The following is a 21708-nucleotide window of genomic DNA, read 5'->3' as shown; positions in this document are numbered from 1 at the left end:
AACTAAGAGGACATCAGGGAAAAGAGAAAAGGTGCAGTAGCTTTCCTATGCCTCCACCTATGCTTCAAAGCCCACTGCACTGCCAGCTCATAGCACTGCTACAGTGAATGACTGTCTACTACCCTATGCCAGATGCTGCCCTGCCACAAAGAGGAGCCTGGATCATTATATCTTACACCTCCTGTATATTCCACAGAGTCAGTTAATAATAGCTTCCCTGATATTCCTTTATGATCATGATAGCCATTTTTAACTCACTTTAAATAGTAAAAAGAAAATACATAAGTAAATACATACATAGTTGCATAAAGAAAAGCAAAGTAATCATTTTGTCAGAAATATTAAGTCCAATGTCTCAAACATCCCATAGTTTCTCAGGAACTAAAGCAGCTTCCTCCTGGAAAAATCTAATTTAATATCCACAAAATGGAACTTCTTCTAAAGCAGTCTAACACATTAATATCCTCAGCTCTTCCCTTAAGCTTAACTGGTAAGATTTTGATAGTATAAGAAGTATACAGATGAGTGCGAAATCCATTAGCAACCAAAATGAAATAGCATTTTAGATGAGAAGGTACAAATTCTGATAGAGGAAGAAAAAGAAGAGGGAGGACTGAAGCAATGATAAGGGAAAAGTCTTTCCAGAGCTCTCAGAGGTTATTAAAGGCTACGAAGGATATTAAGATATACGGAGTAGAAAAGGTAAAAACAGTCAACTGTGATGATGTGCATGTGAAGAACACAGTACCAAGGGAAAAAAAAAAAAAAAAAAAAAAAAAGAAAAAAGAAAAAAGAAAAAGCCACATTTGAGTAAATAAAGGTCACCAGCAGAACTGACATGCAGTCACACAAATTCCATTGTGTGTCAATGGCTCACCAGTTATACTTCCTCATCCCCTTCCTTTTATAGGCAAGTGGTGGGTGAGGGATAGTCTGCATGAAGAAGCAGCAGTGGTACAGTGAGTGGAGCATGTCCCTGGGGAAGCCATTAGCCCTCTTCTCACTGTCAGGTACACAGAGGCTGCTCAGTCTTTCTATACCTTGAATTAGGCTGTGAACAAGGATTTTATCCTAAGCTTCTTCTAGTTCCTCTGTATAAATCCCTGTTATGTAAGCAGCAAACAAGAACATCTCTAACTTAAAGAACTGTATGTGTCTACCTACTAAGAAATAGTAGAACGAGAGCAAAAGGATACATTTAAAACATATGATATTCAACACTGTTATTATATAGGTATCTCAGCACACTAGAATTTAATTGGGCAAATGAGAACAAGTTAATTAAAAAGAGAAACATGGAGGGAGAGGAAGGGAAGGAGAAAAGAAAGAAGGAAATGGAGAAAGGAGGAAGGAATGGCGAGAGAGAGAGAAAGAAACACACAAGAAAGCAAGCAGCAAGGTCAAACCAAGAAGAAACATGACAGACAAATAATGTATCTTGATACCAAGTGCTGCAAACTTCAGTCAGTCACGATCAACCTGTTTAGACCAGGGCTTCATTAATATTCTGCAGTTGCCAGCACCAGCATCAGCTCTCAGTACAACAGCTTGTCACAGACTTCTGAGAAGGGGTTGTGCTGTTCTCATGCTTACAGAGACACAGATTTTACTGGGTGTTTTAGTTTTGCTCTTCTGCACCATTAAAGTAACTGCTTCATTCTCCACTTGTGTTCTGTCTGCCATTTGTCCCAGAGGAAAAGAGATGGTATGTGAAAAATCTGTCCCTATTTTTTTGCTCGATAGGAATATTTAGCACATATGTAGGGCATTCCAGCTTCACATAGTAAGCCAAGGACTGCAAAGAGCCTTGCAAACTTCAGTTCTCTCAGTTTCCTAATAGTCTAGTGAGGTGATTCAGAAGTTTCATTCACTTCCAGAAAACCGAAAACAAATACAGTAGCAGGATAAATAACTTGACTGCATTTTACACCAAAATGGGTGGCAGAGCTGAGATGCAGACTAATGTCTAAGCAAACTGTCAATTAAGAGTGAGATTTTTAAAGTTCATGACATAACAAATGCTGATTAATTGTACAGCTTGATACTTGAAGTGGAAACATAGGTGGGGTACAGTCTTTGTTTTGTAGCTTTGGATAGTCAGCTGCTCTAAACCCTAATGAATATTAATGACACAGTTCTATTTAAAATCAATGACTTTGTGGTAGCATTAGCTAAGGAATGAGACATATAGGAATTACATTTGTATAAAATATCTCTGTTTGAAAGCTGCAAATAATTTTTTTTTTCTTATTTTTATCAGTAGCTCCAATTAATTCCAAGCAGGACAGTATTATAGGGTTATTGTTATACTAAATGATACTTCTTTGGCAATTTTCTATTATTCTTTAAGCAACATTCATTATTTGAAAAAAAAAAAATCTTTATTAGTTTCGTGAGATGGTTTTGCTCTGACTTGGGATTTTGTTGTGGGGAAAGGCAGGACATAGAAGGACTCTTAGTGAAGGGACCAAGAGAGACTGTCCTCTGCCCTTATTCTAACTATAAGCTTTAAATAGGCAAAGTAACTACTAAGGAGCACTGGTAGCCAGCCTACTTATCTTCCTGAAAGAGGAAAATAGGCTGCATTTTGTCTGAATGCCCATATGCAGAGACTGAGGGCTATGTGACAAATAAAACCCGAGTGTCTTACAGATACATTCAGAATTTGACTTTACTGCACTTTTTTCCATTGGGGTCTAACCTGCAGGATAAAAACACTCTGTGAAGAACAAAACTGCTAAAATGCACCCAAATTATCAAGTATTTTAGAAAGCTGCTGTTTTTGTAAAGTTTCTCCAAAGTCCACAAATTGAAAGACGGTGTTTTCCAGATAGCAAAATGTAACAACAAGTACATTGTACTATAAATATAATAAACAATACTAATTTTTATTTATGAGGTTTATGTTAGGATTTATCTTTCTTTTCTTTTTTCTTTTTTTTTTTTTTTTCCTTTTTTAAATCTGGTCAAATCTTTTTTTAAAAAGAACCACTGGTCTTAATTTTAAAGCCTGTTTCACTTCAATCCTTAGTAGCACAATAACCAATAATGTTAAAATATATTACCACAGCTATTTTAAATATTAAGCTTTATCTTATTAAAGAAAAAAAGACAAATTATTTTTTTCTCTCCAACATCAGACAAATTAGTAGTTCTAAACAGTCATATTTATGAAAGAAACATGCAGTAATTCAACCATACATAATTTATAGTTAGAATCAATATTGTAACATATTTTTCATACCACTGAAGCAGTACCAACACTAGCATATGCCTGAAGGCAAAGTGGGAAAGTAATAGCCCCTCATACTTCCAAAGCACACATGGGAATAACTTTGTTCCAAATGCCTGGAAGGTTAGCAGAGGCAGGCTCTGTGAAGAGAGGCAGAATGAAGGGAAAGTCATGTGCTGTAAGACAAAAATAAATGAACAATCCCAGTAACTCTCTTTCCTCGTAGGCTTTGGTGTTGCAATGGGCTGATTCCTAGTAACAGCATCACCTAAGCAGAAAATTGGATGGAGAAACAAAACCTGTTAACCAAGCACAATTACAAGCTGTGAGTTACTGATGTTTGCAGGAATGATGAAAGGTCTAATCCAGACTGAAATAAAGGCACATCTTCTGTCTCAGTTTGAGGACTCAGTATAGGATTACTGAGACAGAAGGGAATGTTGTGTGTTAAGATGTTGCCCTGTGAAAAGCAAAAATGTGTTAAGTACCCTGACAGAGCGTAGTAAAAATCCCATTCACACCAGGGCTCTTGTTCATCCATGTTTAAACAAAGGCTGGGCTACTATTGCTAAGTCACTAAAGAGGTTCTTACTGAACTGAGATACCCATCTGACAAAATTACACTGAAACTAATGTTAAATGATTGAGATCAGATTACGAGCACAAGTCATTAATGAGATAACAATGTAGTCTTGCTAACATTCATCATTCCTTGGAATTAACTTATTTATTTATTCATTTATTGTTGCTGTCAGATTCACATGGAGTACTATTATTAAAACTTCTAAAATCTGTTCTGCATTCACAGTTCCCACAATTCTGGGTCAAACTTCCATTCATTAGGCATTTGTTATTACCATTTTTGTCTGACTTTATGGGAAACCTAAATGACCACCTTATTCTGGATTACTAAATGGCTAGATGAATAAATTTAAGTGAAATGTATTCCAACCACAGTGATTGCAATTCTGTTTCAATTACTTCAAAAAAGCAGTCAATAAAATATCTAGCAAGGAGAAGTTGGCACCCCACCCAAATTGGAGTACACTGAAATGAAATGTTGAAGGCTAAATTGAAAATGCCAGTGATCCAGTCCAAAGACTTAATCAGCTTTAACAATAAGTTGATTGAGGCTGATGAAAAATTTGGCATAATTGAAAAAAAAAAAGTCCTCAAACAAATCAACTTTTCAAAAACAAACAAAACCACAAAACTTTGTTGTTCCATTAAAGAAGTTTTAATAAGCTCAGCTAAACTCCTTCATTACAGCTTAAAGCATCAGCACTGAAAGAATATTGATCTGCTTATTCATTTATTTCTAACCATTCCTATCATCCTTTAAATTCTGTGAGTATTCCATCATATTTAACTGTGATGGTTACCAGCCTAAAAACATGTTGTAGGCATGTATTATTTTAACACTTCATAGACTGCTCTTGAGCCACAGGCTCAAAGCCCTCTGAGTACATGAGCACATTCATAGTCTTTACAATTCAAATAGAATTAAAGTTATAAAAAAGAATAACCAGAATAACAGCAATGGCTTCACATAAATCTAGAGCTATATGTTGGATAATATTTTAGAGTTCTGAAGTTTGGAGGGAAAAGAGTTAAATATTCATTTTTTTAATATTTTATAAATGGAAGACCTAAGGCTTCAAGTCAGTGTTAATGGTGTTATCTGTACTGCTCCTGCACATTACCTGAAATATAAATAGCACAGTTTTTGCAAAGCAGCAGATTTTACATTATCAATAATAAAATATATTCATTTTAATATCATTCTACACTAAGCTGGAGAAAAATTATTGATGATGGTAAGAAATAGCTTATTCTTAGTCTGAGCAACTAGCTAAAGTGTTCAGAATCAGAATTCGTATTATTTTATGTAATTACATACTTCAGAAATTGCAATATTTTGTTCGTTTCTTGCTGAAGATAATACTCACATCCATCTATCAGTTTAATATTATGAAGATGCAATACACTCCAATTCAAATTGTGCTGCCATCAATTTCTGTAAATACTATCAAAGTTCATATGTCTCTTGATACTAGAATCCAAGCTGTTTGTCTTCTCCACTTCAGTATCACAGTCCAGGGTATTTTCTGCATACATCCTACCCCTCACCTAAATCATGGCCTGAAAGTATTACCTTGAGCATATGGAGAAAATATTTTTCTTCAACATTCATGCAGTGCATGACTCCTATGGGTGGAAATAGTTACTAATGTTTCAGTCTCTGTGACAACTACTTTGATTATGTAATAGGAAGTAAACTGATCTGGATTCTGTTCCTAAGGACATATGACTGGGATCAAATAACTGCCCAAGGCTGGAAAGTATCACCAGACTGCAAAAGCTTATGCAGGGTTCACACTTCTAGTATTCTCGCCAGTTTGGAAATTGTTATTGGTTTAAGAAATGTTTTCTATATTATAATTAAAATGGGAAAAGTTAGTAATGATGAGATGGAAGCTTTTAAAAGTGTGAACCACTAAAACTAAAGAATGATACATTAGTTAAGCCACAGTTAATTTGTGGAAAGATATGCAAAATATGCTGGCAAGAAGAAAATGAGCAAAATCATAAAAACTCCCAATAAGGAAAATAGCCTTTGGAAGATATTATTGGAGAACTACTGAATCTTGGAAAAGGCAGAATATTTTTTGTAGGTATTCAGTCTAACAGCCTCTCCAGAACTTAGGTCACATAAGTAAGAAGCTATTCAGTTAAGGCAGATTTTCTAAAGCTTTATGGGAGCAGAGAAAGCAATCCATCTATTTGTATGAAACAAAATTAAAAACATATGGGTAATTTAAACTGAAAAATCAAATTGATACAGCTGTGCCCATAAAAGCTTGATGTGTGAGCTCCTTCTGCGAGTAAAGATTAAAATGTGATTTCAAGCAGGCTACAACCAAAAGATAAATTAATTCAGAGATAATTCAAGAAGTACTAAAGCCTATTAGATCAGTAGAAATAATGAAAATAAGTATTTTATCAATGTGCCTTAACAGAATTTAGCAGAGATGAAAAGTTCTATACGTTTATTAAAAAATGATTTGAGAATTGAATCTGTGTGGGCTCATAAATCAAAGTGGAGGAGTTCTGAAAACGTCAACACTTTTTTTACAGACACAGTTTACCTGAGAGTGTTCCCTAGGTGGAAATATTAGTTACCATTTTATTCACCCTATGACCAGTGATTTCCAGGACTCTAAAAAAAGTAAAACATGAGAGCAAGGTACGCTCACTCCTACTGCACCCAGTTCCTCAGTTCTATGCAATAGATAAACAGGCTAACGCGATGCCCATGCAGAGGGCATCCTTGAAGATGCTCTTGTTGTTTCTTAATACAGAAACCAGATTTTAATAGCACCCTGAGGGCTATACAGAGGAAAGTAACATCTCTAACTACCTAGCACTAAAGTAGACAGCAATGTCCAGCACAGTTAAGTTACTGCTCCTCTCATGCTGATATTTATGTTGTTATAAAATATATTTTTATTTCATGAGATGTTACATTGAGCAGACAACTGAGCAAAAGGGGAGGTATACATTTACATGGAACAGTGTGGTATTATACAGAGGTACTCACACTGTCTTTTAATAGAAGAGCTTTCTTAGCTCAATATCCCATCTAGACAACTTAGTTATACTCAGGTATCATGGCACTGCACTACATAAAATAAGTGCATGTGTGGTGATTATTTGTCCTGTCTGGAACATGGTGATAAAAATTTATTTGAAGCATGTACCAAAACTAATATAATTTAGGCAATGATAATATTTAACATAAACAAATACAGGGAAGGAAGAAGCTGGAATTGTATTTGATTTCCATTGGAAGGAAGAGGATGTTTAATTAAAAACTTACTATGTACTTTGTCCAAGTGTTAATGAGGTGACCTGCTGATATATATACAAAATAACTTTAAAGACCAAGACAATTTAATCTATTTCTAATGTGTACTCTGCCACCCATTGTGAGAAATGGGACGTGAGGAGATCAAAAAACCTGTGTCTATTGTGTCTACTATGTAGGACACTTTCTAGCCCAGTACACGCTGTCCAAAATGTACATCATACAGCTGTACCTCCGACAGAGTAGTTCTACAATGCTGCACTTAAAACAATCTTTGAATAATTTGCAGAAAGCTTTAGAATTCATTGAGAATCTAATTTAATCATATTGTTTATACTTGTATTATTTGCAGTTTTTTATTTTGTCTTTTACATTCTGCTCTCATTGAATGTCCAGAATATGTCTGTGAAGACTGCAGCTCTGCTATGGCACAGTGTCATAAAATTATTGATTGACACTTGCTTGATGAACTCAATAAGATGAGATGACCAACCACTGAAGGATGCTAGAGAAGTGCTATACAATCCTGAAACCTCTTCTTTCTTGTGCTGACATCAGGAATGAAGACTAGGAGTCTTCATTCAAATTCATTTCTCCCTGTTTTTCTTAATTTTCTGTGTTTTTCCAGATTTGAATCTCTCATTATGTGTTTTCCATTGACTCCAGCACTATGTGTTTACCTTATACAACACCCATACAGCAGCTTCGCAGCTTTTTTTTTTTTTTTCCAGAATGTAAGCCACTTGATCAGAACCTATCAAATACTTCCAAACATTAAGAAAAGTTGTTTTGTTAATACAAAGCTAATTCTTAATAAAAATGGACAATTCAAAAGCGATACTGTTTGGGTTGCAAACCCAGTAAGCAGTCCTGCAAACAGGAGTTCTGCTACTCTGCTAGTTCTGATTTAGCTAGTAAATTACACATTTTGGACAGAGGTTATGTATAGGAGTCAACATTGTTTCATTAGTCAAAAGCAACTCAATAAATTCAAAATTAGAAGCACTTTTGTTGATATAAGCTATGCTCTAATAATATTAAAACTTATTCCAAGCACTTTTCTCTACATAGCTGTTCTTTGTCAAAACCAAACAAGTAATTAGACTCCAAAGTATAAGCTTTTTCATTTCTATATGGTTCATTTCTATATGGTCACTTTAGATAAATCATCTCCTGTGACTTTTGGTAACATTGTAAACACATTTCTCTCATCTTTATAGAGAATCTAGATCAGAATAATAGTAGTCCTCAAAATTTCTTTATAATAGCTGCAATAGAAGAAGCATAAAACACATAAATATACAGCAAATGAGAAAAGAAATATAAAGTTATCTATGGCATTTGCATGATTCCAACTATCAAAAGGGTACAGTAAAAATATTCACAGAATAGTTCCAGTAAATCATATCTAGCTGGAAGTTTAATAAATCAAAACCAAACAACATTGAATGTAGGACATCATCCTATTTGAGTGCCTCAGTCTATTGCAATGATCCTATTGTCCCTTTCAGGATAGAAGTTTAACTAGATCAGAAGCAAAAAACTATGAGTTGTGTTTTTTGTTATTACAAACCAATACACACACACATTCTGTTGCCATCACATGATATATACTAAATACCGTTACATATAAACAAGAGTTTAGCTAACTTTCTACATATAAAACTGATCATAATCTCTAAAAACATAGAATCATAGAATCATAGAATTACAAGGTTGGAAACGACCTACAAGATCATGTAGTCCAACCGTCTCCTCATCACCATTGCCACCACAAGCACTAAACCACATCACGCAGCACGTCATTCAGACACTTCTTGAGCACTGCCAGGGACGGTGACTCCACCACCTCTCTGGGCAGCCAGTGCCTGACCACACTCTGAGAGAAAAAGTTCTACCTTGTGTCTAATTTAAACCTCCTCTGATACAACTTGCGGCCATTAACCCATGTCCTGCTCGTTGCCTGGGAGAAGATGCATCTTCAGCATCTACATCTACAGCACACTTTGCATACCTTTTCACTTTGTCTTGATAACAAGACAAGGAAGTGGTAGTGCAGATTTTTAAATCTGAAGGTTTCTCCTTCAGAAAGTACTATAATGCTGCGATTCACAGTCTATTATTGTAATTCTCTGAAGTCCTCCTTCAATCTTCAAGACAATAACACTTTCCTTTGTAAACAAAGTGTCTGTCTCTGGAGTATATATATTTCTCTTAAAACCTTAAGCACATATCTTTGATTCATTTCTGCTGGTCTTGAACAATCATCTTACCTGTGCAGAAGAATGCATAGACTTATGCACACACTAACTATGCATTGGCATGTGCTTTCACATATGAAAAATACCATATTTTTAATTGTGATTTAGCTAGATCCTTCCTCAGTTGACAGCTGCAGATGGAACAACCACCCCATTCTGGGACGACTAGCTTCTCTGTTCATTCAGAGGTTCTTCGCTTAACATATTTTTTAGTATTTCACAACTCTCTCAGTACGTTATTGGATGTGCTGCCTAATATTTTTGAGGGAACATTGGACTGCTGTTAACTGGTTTGACTTAAGCCAAAAAACTTTGTTCTGTTTATTATTCCCTTTCCATAATATCTTGCGTTTTTATATATTATATATGGTATTTATATATTCATACCATTTATATATTCAATACCATATATTTCAGTTTTGATTTAATTTCTAAGTTAGGTAAGGTGAGATTCATCTCACTGATCAACAAAATGTTTTTACTAAGAGATGGCAGTAGTGTAAAATGAACTCTGTTCTAATTAGCTCCAAATAAATTTGTATGGTTATCACATGTGGAAAGAGCATGGCCTGGTTTTTGATCTACTGCCTAGCACAATTTACTCATTCTAAAAATATACCTGTAAAAGGCTACACACATTTACTGTATCATGTAAACAATAAAGTGGATAATCTAATGGAAAAACATACCTAAGTTATATTTATGTACATCTCAGAAAATGGTGCTACATATGTAGGTGACTCTAGGTATGAAATGAAATTGGAAGACACAGAATATTTCACTTGTCCTTTGCAGGGAAATGTTTCATTTTCCTGTGAAGAACAGACCTGAATGCTGCAAAATGCAGTACTGATAAACTTCAGTATTGACCTTTAATTTACCAACACTGTGGGAAAGTGAACAGGGACTCAGTGACTCAATTCATCTTTATCGTTTTCCTGAGGAAATAATCAAGAGCACAAAAGGGTGAAGCAAATAGTGTTGCATTCATCATCAAAGTGTAAATAAAGCTATGACTCATCTTCTTAACAAAATAAAATAGGACTTTTAGGGGAAGCATATGGAATGCTCTGGCATTTTTGACTTTTCCAGTTGGCTCCAGCTTCTTTCTGTTATGCATCAAACATAAAGTTGCTTTATAGGGTTAGCTGTATAGTGCAGATACATAACAAATACCTATTCTTACTACCTATGATTGCTAAGTACAATTTAGTAGCAAACTAACAAAAAGAACTGTTTAATTCTGCTTCAAAGAAAGGGAAATCTTTTCAAGCAAGCTCCTTAAATAAAAATATTGTATTTTTTTTTCATAAGCTGTTTCAGACATTATTAACAATAAAAAATAAAGGAAAAAAAAAAAGAATGCAAAAGTTTGCTATTGGAAGACTTTTATTTACTTTAGTTGTTTCTCACGCACCACATCTGGACATGCACGTGGTGATTTCTGACAAATGGACTTCTATATATGTCCTGCAAACATAAGCTCACAGAATTAATGGGGAAAAAAAGGCTTCCCCAAACTTTGGTTGGGTTTGATAACTAATAATGAGCTGGAAAACTGGTGCACCAACATGGTCCGAGAATAATAAAAGCTGAAACCTCTTTGAAATATATCAGGTGCTCTAATTTGTGAATATAAAATGAACAGATTGAAATTTTGCAAACAGAGCGCTTGATGCAGTTATAATGAACTTGTATTGCTATAGTGGCCAAATATTGCTATGGGTCGCTCCCAAGTAAGTGTTGTGAAAGACTTACTTTATCAAGAAATGACTATCCAAAATAGCATTATTGTGTGCATTCTAGGGTATTACATTTTAGAGAAAAAAAATGCTGCCTATAAATGACTTTGAATGTAATAACTGGTTACAGGTTTTCTAAGTGCTGAATCATCCATTTTAACTCTCCTTAAAGCTTTTATATCACTCAGTGAAATTCACTGTAACCTTGCTTCTGCATATGGAACATCTCCAAGGTTCATTATGGTAGGCAAATAGTTCAATAAAACTAGTCAGGCATTATTTAGGTTTTGTTCTGTTTGTGTTGTTTTTTGTTCGTTTTTAATGCAACAAACGCACAGTTGTTTACAGGTTAAAAAACTTTGAAATAAAAGGATTATAAATTACCTTTCTCTAAAAACCAAAGAAACTGAAATAAGACCAAGCAATGGCTACCTTTGTGAATAATGGCTACCTAATATTCCACAAAATCATTCAGATTCTGAAAACTTAAAAACACTAATGATGTTGTCATGAGCCAGAAAACAAGGTTATATTCGTGCCTCCTACATAACTACATGTTAGAAAAATATAACTTATATTTATGTACCTCATGTACGTGGTATAGTCCCAGTTCTTCCTATTGAAGATACCTGCATAGCTGTACCTCATTTTGGAAAAATGGTTTGTCTCTTGACAGAGAAGTTCATATATTCATTTGCTCTAATACATCATAAATACCTGCTTTGATGTGAAACAATATAATATTAATCCAACTTATACTATCATGTAGTGACAAGATCATCATTAACTGCCAATAAAATACTTGAAATAAAGTTTCAAAAACTTTGCAAAGCAAAGACGGCTCTAGAGCATATTTGGACTGACATAAAATGGCTACTGTTCAGATGGAGTCTCTGTCCTGCTCTGTTAGAAAGAAAGACTTACTTTATCAAGAAACCACTATCCAAAATAGCATTATTGTGTGCATTCTAGGGTATTACATTTTAGAGAAAAAAAATGCTGCCTATAAATGACTTTGAATGTAATAACTGGCTACAGGTTTTCTATTTCTACTGGATAACAATGTTGTCCAACCAGCTGACTGTGAAAAATATGCAGTCTTTATGAAATATTATGCTTATTTTGCAAATAGGTAGATGTAGCTAGGAAAGAGAACACAAAGCAGAAAGGTGCATTAAATCTTTGAAGGCATACATTAGTTCTCTCACTCTGAGATGTGCTTTCACACCAGTATGAATTGATTGTATGTGTCAAGTTGACTGACACATTTAATTCCTTCTTTGAAATTTCTTGTTTTTACTTGGTTCCATTGTATTTATTTTTCCATCTTAATGACAATTTTACCATGATCTACATTTACCTGACGAGTGTACCAATAATTATAAGTATACACCTGACTATCTTTTAGCTTCCTGCATAATTCTTCCAGTCAAGGCAATAACTTCAGGTGACCTGGACCCATTCTCCCATTCTGCATTAAATTCTTCCTGTAATTTCAAGAAATACTTACATGTCTCAATTCAATAACGTGCTTGATAATCTGCATAGATTTCTTATTATTTCAAATAAAACAATTATCCTTAAGACATTTGAAAATTGATTGCAGGTTAAATGTGTCTAACTGGTCTATAGTGAAAAGAGTCATTCCACGTAAACCTAAACTTTACCTACCTCTAAAGCAGCAACTTCTCTAGCTCAAGCTAAATTTTGTTTATAATTACTTTTCAGCAGCCAAAGAATATGAGATTATTTCCTCCAAAACAAATATATATATATATATATATATATATATAGAGCAGCAATGTTCTCCAGAAACGTCTCATAAGATGAAATCTCTTAAAACAGAAAAGATGACAGGTAGAATTTTTTTCTAGATAGAAAATTAATTTGGATGTTAGGTTCTGTTCTGATCCTTGCACAAGCAGCTCAAGGAATTGACAAGTTCACCTAACAGAGCCAACACTGTGACACCCTATTGACTAGGTGCCAAATGTCAAACAGCCCTGACCCATCAAACAACCTCATGCTGTTTACTCAACAGACCAAAAGGCAGCATGACACATAGCACAATCAAGACTGGACATTTCTGACCATGCTAAGCACAGAATTTTAGAACCCTGAAGCAACTAGGAATTTAAGGACTTTCAGTCATTCAGCAGCTGTTCGAGATTTTGATTACTAACGTTTATATATAAGCTTATACTTATTATCATGAAACTTTTATATAAAGCTTATGTATTAAGTTCCTACTTCTTTTCATATTTATTCTCTGAATTAAGGGATTATCATATCAAACCAAATACATTCCTACAAGACAAAAAGCAGTGAAAACCAGTGACAACCATTTTCTAAGGATAAAAACAGTTATCAGTGAAAGTGTTTGTGTATGATCAGCTCTGTTATTTTTATTTGGTCCATTACAGAAATTCATTGATTCTACTGCTGTAGAATATTTTGTTTATTGGCTTCTTTCAGTCTTTAGAGACAGAATATGCATTCTTGATGTCAAGGTCTTTAACACTGCAATATTGTTGTCCTTGAAAACTGCCTTTTTTGCAATTCAATGTCACAACCTATTTAATCTATCTGTATTTTTTAAGTGTTTACTGCCATGGCGCAGTACTCTGAGTTACGTACAAATATTAAAATGCAACAGGCAGGCTACCTGCAGGTAGGCAGTGGCATCTGTGTATTTTGAGAGCTGTGACACCATGATTGTTTCTCTGAAGCTATTCAGAGAAACAATCATAGCACACAGAAAAGGACAAGGCACTGCACAAAACTTTCTGAAATCAGAGTGGTAGTGGGGTTGAACTCGATTTCAAAAAGCTTTCAACCCCTCCCCCCCACTCCCCAGATTCTTGTGACTGCGTCAAAAGTTTGTTTATGCAACTAACTTTAAAAGTAAAATGATAAAAATAACAATATTCTTTTTAGCAGTTTAGATCATAGTTAATAAAAACATACCAGACACTAAAAAAAAAATCCTGAATTCAGCAGGAGGAAGAATGTTTCTGAAATAATCTTTCTCTATTAAAAAGGAAAAAAAAAAAAAAGAAAGAAAGAAAAAAGAAACCAACAGACAAAAAGCAACAAAAACATTTTTAAATGCAACTTCCTTATTTGTCTAACACATATTCAAAATTTATAAATGCATTTATTTTGCAAATATTTCCCTTTCTCTTCACTGTAATCCTAACAAGTTCAGTGCCAACAATATTTTTAATTGAGAGTGAATGAAGACTTGTAGCATATTTAATTTGTTGATTATATGATAACAATAGTCTCTCCATGGTTCATCTTAGATTGTTTCTCTCTCCTTGGCAAAGACATGTATCATTTTATTATTCTGAATTTAACAAATTCCGTCTCTAGCAGGCCAAGTGAGAATCTAATTTCCAAGATCTTCTACTGGAAAAGTTTGAAATCTCGATTTTGAAAATGTGAAGTGATGATGTAGCAGTAACCTTCTCTTTTTGCTTGTTGCAAATGAAAATGTCAATCCTTGAAAGACACAGTACTCATCCCCAAATGTACAGATTTAATAGAAAAAGTCAACATTGGCTTTGCATCATACGTGACCTATATGAAATCCTAAATAGAAGTCCAATAAATTCTGTATTAACAAAATAATTCTCTTTTGTATGAGAGCTGCTCTGAAAATAGCATTTCCTATTTTATTTTTTGGCCCATGACATAAGAGGTGGATGTTGGTGTTGTGGTAGAAGAGGTTGAACCTTCCCACCAAAATCCCATTACATGTTGCCATGTGACAGATGGCAACAGAGGGGCAGTATGACACAATGGCATCTGATATGGAAGTATGTATGAAGAAAGGGTGTGTCAATGAACTCCTCCATGCAGAAAAAATTGTACCCATTGACATTCATTGATGCTTGCTGAACATTTATGGAGACCAAACAGTGGATGTGAGATCACTGAGGCAGTGGGTGGTGTGTTTCAGCAGTGGTGACAAGAAAGACAAGACATGTTCCAGATAGCTAAGCAGCTTTTGACGAGCATGACACGCAGGCTCTTTTTCATCACTAGCAAAAATGCATGGCTAATGGTGGTAACTATGTTGAAAAATAGTGTTTTGAAGCTGAGAACTTGTACTTTCAAATATTGTAACTGTGCTCTTTGTGACTAATGTAGAGTGGAAATAAGAGGCATTACTATCAGAGCAACCTTTCTATTTTGCAGTATGAGAGAACAGTTATTAAAAGATAGAAGAAGAAGAGCAGAACAGACTATTTTTTGTGCCAGAGTAACTTTCTCACTCATTAAAATATATATGTATATTTGCCATGAACAAAATACATTAATTCAAGGCAAAATAGAATGCCATGTATAATATTTTTTGAATCCTTGATTGTACATTTTCATCATTCATTTTATTTTCTGTATTGTCTCACTCATCTTATTTAAACCATTTTTTACTTTTTCAATATTTCAGAAGCTATGCTCACACAGATATAGCAAGAAGATTCAGTTCAGATTTCAGATAAAATATTTGACAACACAGCACAAGGTCACCTTTTAGCCTAATGACTGGAGGTTTTGGTTCACCACCATTGACCCTGTTTGTACCATATTCTGTATTAAGTCATGCATGGAGTTGGGGAGAATTATGCAAGAAAATGTAGGCAGATCCGGTACACTCAACTCTCCCCTACCACTGGAATTTGCTTCCAGTCATGTTTTCAATTTCTTATTCCTGTTCTTTTCTAGTAAATCCAGTGGAAAAAAAAAAAAACAACTGTATTTTCACACAAATTTTTCTTTTGCATTATATAGCACAGTCTCAAGCATTAAAAAAGAACAAAAAAAAAAAAACAAAGCAAAACAAAAAAAAACCCACAACCTTATGGCTTACTATCACCCTGCTTGCTATCACCCTGCAGCACATTTTCCAATAGCTACTCTGGCCTCGTCTGACCGTCACTGAATACCACAGCATTTCTGGAGATCTGGCATGCCAAATAGCTTTCAACAGTGAAATCATACAACAGATTTTGGAAATGAGTTACATCTGAGCCAAGCTGCTGAGTGTTACAAAATACAAATCATCAACACAGAATTTCCTACATGCTTATAAGAAAATACAAGTTTTTATCTTCTTCAGCAGGTGAACTGATTAAGCAGCATTTTAAGAAGCAAATATAGCGTGATTTCTATTTTCTTTAGCTTGTGCCCTGTGGTGAGGCATCCAGCACACATCCAACTGTTTCTTTGGAATGATCACTTATTATTTCCTGTCATGTATTTTTTATCTACGAACAAGCAAATCCTGAATCAAGTTAGAGAGGAAGGACAGGGAACTTACAACCAGACTCAGTGGATAAGGAATATCTTCCAGAAACTTTTTTCCCCTCAACTTCAGAACTTTTTACAAATGGGGAGGTGGAGGGAAGGATGAAGAAAAAAGGACATCTATTATTGGAACTAAATTAAGTAAAAGTTTTCACAGTCTTCTTTAAAGTTTCCAACAATCTAACGTGCATGAAACTATGGGGTTTAGTTTTCCCCAATATATCAGAGACAAAAGTCATATGAAAAGTTAATACTGGTGCCAGAGTAGTTGAAGAAAAAGAGACTGACTGAGATAGGTGAGTAAAAAAAATTCACATCATTCTATAACCTTAGCAGTTAATTTTCCATTCATCCTCTCTCAGTCATGTCTGTCTTACTTGTGCATGCAATTTAAACAAACAAACAAACAACAACAACACAACACTCTTACCAGGTAAGCTTTAAGCAAGGACTCAGAAATATTTTTAAACTGACCAACCATTTCATGAATTTCAGTGTCTGAGTAATCACTTATGTCACAACAAAGCAAAGATTCATTTTCAGAAAATGCAGAAATCTTATGCTGTGCTCGACAACTTAGTATGAGTAACATAGGAGTAATTCAGGGTGCAAGGCAATAGGAACTCTGTTCTGTGTATGCAAGGTATTGAGCAAGTTTCTCATTGGGAAACTAACAAAATGCAATGCATTTTGAAAGCAAAATCACTTGCATTCGTATAGCTTCCACCTCATCAGATTCCAAATTTATAGGAGCTGTAGAATTATAAAAAACTTTTAACTTTGGATTGACTATCCAGACTTCAGATTAATGTTGCCAGTGCCTCTCATATTTCTGCCTGTGATTTTCTGGGAAAAAATATGAACATCTCTTTTGTATGACAAAGAAACAGTCAGTCTCAGACAACGGAGCTGCAAGAGACCACAGTACAGACACAAAAGACATATCTGAGATTTCTGGACAATTGCCAAAAGTCCTAAAATTATGACCTGAAAATATTTTCAGATGAAAAACAATGATCTGCACATCAGGGTACAAATATCTGTTATATATAATAAATGAAGTCATAGCCTATAATTCAATTGCAAAGAAATACAAAGATTAATCCTTTGTCTGTTAATTTAATATTCTGGATAATATTTATATGTTTCATGTTATCATCTGCATTTTAACTTACACTTGGTAATCCCATTTCCCACCATTCATTCTTTTTTCACCATTTTTTTCATACAAAAATCAAATAGCATTTAATTTTATTTATTTATAATATTTTTAATTCCTTACTTTTATTATTATTATTATTTATTGAATAGCTAGAACAATCTTATTTATAAATGAGTTTTAAATTCAGAGTTCAGTAAGTAGTCAAGCAGCAATGGAAACTATTTTCCATTGACACTTCAAATTCCTGTGACAAAAATTACATTTTTCTAAAAATGTTTCAAGAAAGTTTCAGCTTTACTAGCAATGACTGAGAACAATCAGCTAGCAATATAAAAAACGAAACAGACAATACTTCCACATCCTTCAAGGTTTACCCTGTCGAATTTTACAGCTCTGAGGACCAAACAGCTGAAGGAAAAATTCTCAGGGACTTAAACTAAGAGAATGAGTAATTCAAATTATTCAACTATAAATGTTATTCTTTTTCAAAATTGAAATTTTGATTCTGTGGAAATATGTGAAACTTCCTACCAATAACAAAAATAAAGAAGGGGATCAAACTATTTCATATCCAAGAGAAAGATTTATATGACACAACTAGCAAAATACAGGTAAGCAGGTCACATATATGTAATACTTTATGAAATACAAGTCATAAGGCAATTAAAACACAATGACCAGCACTGGAAATTATGCCAAAAGGAAAAAAGCCAAACTCAAGCAAAACAAAACCAGTCTCAGTTTTACTCCATACACAGCCTCTTGGAAATAATCTTACATTTTTTTCAGGACTCAAACTATAAATTCCCCTGCTACTATCTGACATGCTACTATGGTCCATCAAAAATGACAAGGAAGTAAATTCATACTAACAGAGTAAATTGCTGAACTACCCGCAGCTGGCTGAATCTAGATAAACGAACCAAGTCATGCTGCACTATGTCAAAGCTCAAGTACAATTTTCCTACTTGCATGGTACGCCTGCTACAAATACAGCCTGAGGTTTCCAACAACAGACCTGCTGTTATTATGGCAACTGCACAGGGTAATAAAAGAAACCTCGTGAAAGTCACACATGACAAAAGTTGAGAGGAAAGCCTTGGTAAACGACTGCTTCCCAGAAATCCGAACTGTGATTGTTCTTTCAAGTACTTCTAAAACTATTTAGTAGTCTGTGAATTACATGAATTTCACAGACAAATGATTATTTATCAGTACTACAGATATGCAGATGACACTAGATGCTGAAAAGAGAATTTTGTAAAGCAGGCCTTAGGCCATCAGAATCTATTGATTTTTGATTGTTATAACCTGGTGGCATCAATTTATTATTTGCAGCAGATTTCTTCCTCACTTTTAGGGTATAAGAAATAAATAAAGCTGCTTCTCTGTTCACGGAGATGTTAGGAACTCACAAAACAATGAAAGGTGGATGTGTCTTTGAAACATTTGTGAAATAAAATTGGATTTTATCCTGATGGTAGTTTAAATAAATTGGGTATTTCTGGTTACTAATATAAATTTGAAGAAGGAGAAGAAATCACTGTGAAGAAAAGAAAAAAGCATAGGATTTTAACATATAAAATTCAGCATTTAAAAGAAATGCAGGAAATGTGTAAAGTTTGGAGAAACATTAAAATAATGCAAAGCAATTTTTATAATCTGTAATGATGTAAGATATCTCCTCTGCTTCCGTGGTGACATGACTTCTGGAAATCCAGAATTTAATTTTGGATAAATCTTTTCAGTTCTGAGTAGGCAGAATCACATTTCTACCATTTTACAGTGCAAAGATCAAGAAGTTGCCAAAAATGTGTAGCTAGGCACTTATGACTCATGCCGCAAGTTCAGAAAAAATTCTGTTTTAGCTTCACTACACATGCAATACTCACAAAGCAATCCATGCTCTGGAAACATGTTCAGACATTATCTTCATAAGAAATGAGGAAACAGCAGAAGTACTCCTTCTTTCAAGAGTGCACCTCTCTAACCTGCCATTTTAGACTCTGAGATTATTTTTGAGAGGCCAAAATCTAGGTCACCAGTTTGAAATTACCCACAGAAGCATCAGCCAATGCTTTTTCCTCTGATACTCTGTACATGTGGTCATTAAGCCAGTATTGACTTTCGGCTGTCTCAAGTTTCATAGAAGAATCCACCAACATACATGTCTTCATAGCACTAACCAGACATTACATCCATCTTGCACCTGGATAAACACCTATTGCATGCCAACACAGAGAACATCTGAGACATGTACTATGTTGATGCCTAAGTGATGCAGATCTACCTTTACATCCCTAGCCCCTCCATCAGGAACTGTAGATGCCTGCAACAAATAAATGTGCTCTGGGCCTCTAAAATGTACAAGATATCCCTTAATTTCTCTAATACCTGTGCACAGAAAGAAGGCCCTAGGTGATATACAGATAACTAGACAGAGTAAACTGGCAGATCTTACACTAGCTGCATTGTCATTTGATCGTGACAAATTTGGGGCTAAAGAACTAAAAATCATAACAAAGTCTAAAAAATTTCTACAGATAAACACTTTGGGAAGATGTCATCATCAGTGTTTAGAATCTCACATTTAGAATATCACTGTTTGCCATCCTGAGTTTCTTTTTTAAACATGAGAGATGCTACAAGGCTTCAGAAGTATCTTGGATGTAGATGAATGGGGAGAAAGGGGATGGGGAAAACAGAGGGATGAATGGATGAATACACGAGAGAAAAAAAAAATTAATTGGTCTTCTTCATTACTCACAGAAAAGAAAAAATTTCACCTTGTGCACTCTTACAGTTAGCAGAGAAGAAGAGATGAGGAATTTATATTTAGCTAAAGAGCACCTCCCCTGTGAGACACAGAAATTCAAGCATAAATGAATTTGAGGTTAACTTGTCCTTTAGCCACCTTGCTGTCCGAAGTGAAAAACAGATATCAATTGTTACACTTCAGTCTTTAGATTCAATGTTGTGACTTGGCTGATAGGAGAGCTGCAATAACCAATGAAGTCACTTTTTTGTAATTGATGTATTTAATTGTGATAATGCATAATACATCTAGCTTTGAAGGGTTTGCTTCTGTAATTTCTTTTCAAAACTTTCAGTTCAACTGTACAATACTCAGCACATCACCAGTCTTACAGTATGATTTGATTACACACAGGCCTAGCAGAATTTTATTGTTTACATCTGCTGCTTGAATTATAGTAACTTTTATTTTGGACCTAATTATATTTTCCCATATTAACACATCTCAAACTGCCTCAAACAGTCTGTTTAACCAGTGTTGCACAAGAATACTGGTTCCTTAAGCCTAAAATTATGTATATTTGCTTGCCATTTTCTTTTCTTACTGTTATCACATGAGTAATTCAGCTGCACTATGCAGCCAGATGTTACTACATACTGTTGATCTAATTCTAAATCCTTTTTGCCAAGTCAGAAATGAATACCATGGGATCATTTTGAACACACAAAGTACTTACTGTGGGACAGAAAACAATGTCTTTTCTGTGAAGGATGAAATACATCCCACAAGGCTTTTCAATAGACAGTAATTAACTCTTCAATATTTTCATACATCGTAGCAAGTCTTCCTTGTGAGTCAGAGATGAATTACTAAACAACGAACATTAAGGTTTGCTTCAATGGTGCATTTCATACTTACTGATACAAATGAGTTTCCTAATAGCACATGAAGAGAGTTCATTACTAATAGAAAAATTCCTAATCTACAGAATTACCTTCCTTCCTTTGTCTTTTCCTATTTCTGAGCTAAAAGTGAGTCATTTTGAATTTAAGATCAAGGACATAACAGTAATTTTATGAATTGTAATGAACTTAAAACTCAGTTCATAAACTCTGAGAATCACATCTTACTAAACAGACAGATAAATAGCTAGCTAGCTAAATATATAGATAACCCAAGTCACTTAAGATATGGAAATAAACACTCCAGGGCACTTAAATGTTTTTGTTTTTTTTTTTCATTTTGCTGGTCACTTAGTGATGTTCTACACATGACTAGTAAGTTAAAGCGTTCATAGTGTCAAACTTGGTTAAACCACTTCTTTTTTTTAATCGATTCTTGGTTTGTCACTAAGCAGAATTTCTTCTTCTTTTTC

General features: G+C 34.5%; 1 protein-coding gene across 4 annotated transcripts in view; it reads right to left on the bottom strand.

Moving 5' to 3' along the window:
* The window catches only part of SLC16A7 (solute carrier family 16 member 7), an 81459-nt gene that overhangs the window by 33536 nt on the left and 26215 nt on the right, over positions 1–21708 (bottom strand). The window contains exon 1 of one of the 4 annotated variants that reach the window (XM_042872300.1): positions 5388–5466. The exons of 1 other annotated variant lie outside the window; for it this stretch is intronic. The gene's annotated coding sequence lies outside the window, so the exon portion shown is untranslated. Of the gene's footprint in view, positions 1–1445; positions 1470–3244; positions 3364–5387; positions 5467–21708 lie in introns of those variants that run through there. 2 more of the 4 variants (XM_042872299.1, XM_042872301.1) reach the window with 2 other exon arrangements.

This window comes from Lagopus leucura, unplaced genomic scaffold (genome assembly GCF_019238085.1).
Source record: "Lagopus leucura isolate 7727_CA_CO unplaced genomic scaffold, USGS_WTPT01 Super-Scaffold_100008, whole genome shotgun sequence".
Lineage (NCBI taxonomy): Eukaryota > Metazoa > Chordata > Aves > Galliformes > Phasianidae > Lagopus > Lagopus leucura.
This window is presented reverse-complemented; position numbering and strand designations above follow the sequence as displayed.